The sequence below is a fragment of the Acyrthosiphon pisum genome, chromosome A1 (genome assembly GCF_005508785.2).
Source record: "Acyrthosiphon pisum isolate AL4f chromosome A1, pea_aphid_22Mar2018_4r6ur, whole genome shotgun sequence".
NCBI lineage: Eukaryota > Metazoa > Arthropoda > Insecta > Hemiptera > Aphididae > Acyrthosiphon > Acyrthosiphon pisum.
The window spans coordinates 100,981,853-100,984,499 of record NC_042494.1 but is presented as its reverse complement, the minus strand read 5'-3'; positions in this window follow the sequence as shown (position 1 = coordinate 100,984,499).

Sequence of the window (2,647 nt, the reverse complement as noted above, 5' to 3'; positions counted from 1 at the left end):
AAATTCTGATTTCACCAACATTTTTTTACCCAAAAAATGACTAAGTCCCCCCAAAACAAACCCCAAAAAAGGGGTGTTCCGTAAAGGAGAAAAGTTCCGTTTTTCTTTACGTCCAAGAAAATTACTGGGGAAATTTAAAATGATACATCAAAGTAAAAACACATTCAAAAATTTGCATTATTCTTCGGACGAAAATTAACTTAATTTAAATATTTTTGAAATAAAATTAACTTGAAGTTAACACGTTAATCTTGAAAAAAAAGTAACTTATTAAGTTAAAAGTTAATTTGAAAAAAAAAGTAACGAGTTAATTAACTTAACGTTTTAACTTAATTTTAATTTTTAACTCGTCAATGCCCAGCCTTGTTGTTTGGTAAGAGACAGCAAAAATTGACAATTTGAGATTTTTATGCAGTGAACCTATCATGATCAGCCTAATATGTTTATCTAAAAATGAATAATAATATGATGTTTATTAGTAATTGGTTGGGTACCTAGGGGGTTTTTATACAATAAACTGATTTTTCTGTATGCTTGTTAAACGAGGTATAGTTGTATTGTCAGTAGTAATGTCAATTGACATATATTTTTATTTTACTTCCATAAATAGTTGTTTTAATTATTATCTACCACATTATTTCTGATATATATTAATATACACTTTATACCTACGTTATTTACCGGTGACATAGCTTGAGCCATGATAGAAATAAATAGTAAAGTTATTTCTACCATGGCTTAAACTAAATCAATATTTTGATCCATTAACAACGGCATCAAACAATATTCCATAAAAGTAATTATGAAGTCATAAACCAATGGATCCATTTTGTTGGGCCAAGTCATTTTAATCTATATTAATCTGTGTCCTGTGATATAGGACAAACCCGTTCTATTGAATCTAACATTACGTTTTTGTTTAGGTCATTTGGGATGTTTAAAAAACACACATACTTTTTGTATAGTTCCTGCAGACTGCAGTACAGTTTTGTATATATTGGGTATTAATATATTACGTGTTATTGCTAGATCGAACAATATAAGGTGCAACGAATGATGTGGCAAGTAGATATTTTTCGGTAATGTGTGAACACTATACGGCATAATGCTTACTCACCAAAAATCCATTATAGATATTATGTACACGAAGTTTTCACACCTTTAAAATATAGTCATCAAAATATGTACATATATAATAATTAATAAAATAATATAAATTTACAATTTTATATTGCCCATAATACTGGGTTTAAAATTGAAATATCAAAATAATATAGGTGCCTGGTAAATGGGACCTAGATAGTAGATAATATTCTTCCGTCTTACCATTAAATTTGAAAATAGGTTGATTATTAATACTGTAATATTAAAAACTTTAGAATAAAATTAATAATTCTGAACGTAAAATTTGTGATGTTATTTGGTTGGAATACGGAGACAACAGATATAATATGACGGAATGAATATAGTGTCCTTTAAACAAATTATTAATAAAATTAAAATTATAATGCCTTTATCTAGATATATGCTAGGTCCAAGTATATATTAACAGATATAAGTGCTGTAACAGACATTTTTAACAACTATTATTTTAGTTAATTTTACCTAAGTTACAGTGGCGTAATTATGGGGGGATATGGGGATATATCCCCTTCCACTCTTTTTTTTTAAAATAACTTTTATAATATTTTTGTGAGCACTTGGCTAATATTTTAAGATTTTAAAATAAAAATGAATGGATAACATAGGCGCGCGCAGCTCGTTGTGGCAGAGTGGGCCATAGGTACTTGAAACAAATTATTTTAAACACTGTTATCTATAAAATGACATTAATTTACTCACTGGTCATCACCTACCGTTTAAATTGTAAGTTACCTATAATAATATATATATTTTTGTTCATAAGTAGGGCTAGGATTTATATGCATTTGCACATTATTTTCGTTAAGTCCAAATTGATAAATTTTGGTATATGCCCACGATTAACCTTACCCTCGATTAAATAGAACCATTTTTTTGTTTGCTATAGATTTAAGAGAATCTTGTTAATTTTGTTGATATAAAAAAATCAAAAATCAGAATCTTATACCATAGAATAAGGCAATACAACTATGTAAATGATCTATAAATTGCCATAAATATAATAACTAATAAGTTACAGCTCGCAGGGAGTGCCACGGCTCACCTGGCCCACCCCGTGCGCACGCATGGTTATAGATAACTGATTATTATATAGATATATAATATTAAATATATATACCATAGGCTATATATATAGGCATCTTACCATACATAAACAAATATTATACACACGACGCTAATATATATACTTACAATAAAGACTAAAAGTGTATTACTCTATTTATTATACAATTTCGTATTTTTTTTTTCAAGTTTTAAAGTTGCTTAGTGGCTGTTACTTACGTTTAAATATTAGCGTTCAATGATATTTTAATACTACGGAATACATGAAGTAGATTTTTTTCAAATTTGTAATTATTTTTCTTTATAAATATAGGCAAAAGTTCATCGGATTGGAAGGACTACTACTATCCAACAGCAACCGGAAAGTATAGTAGTAATATTTATATTTACATCGATAGAAAACTGCACCAAAAACGAACAGTGTGGCGTTGGTCCTGTCTGT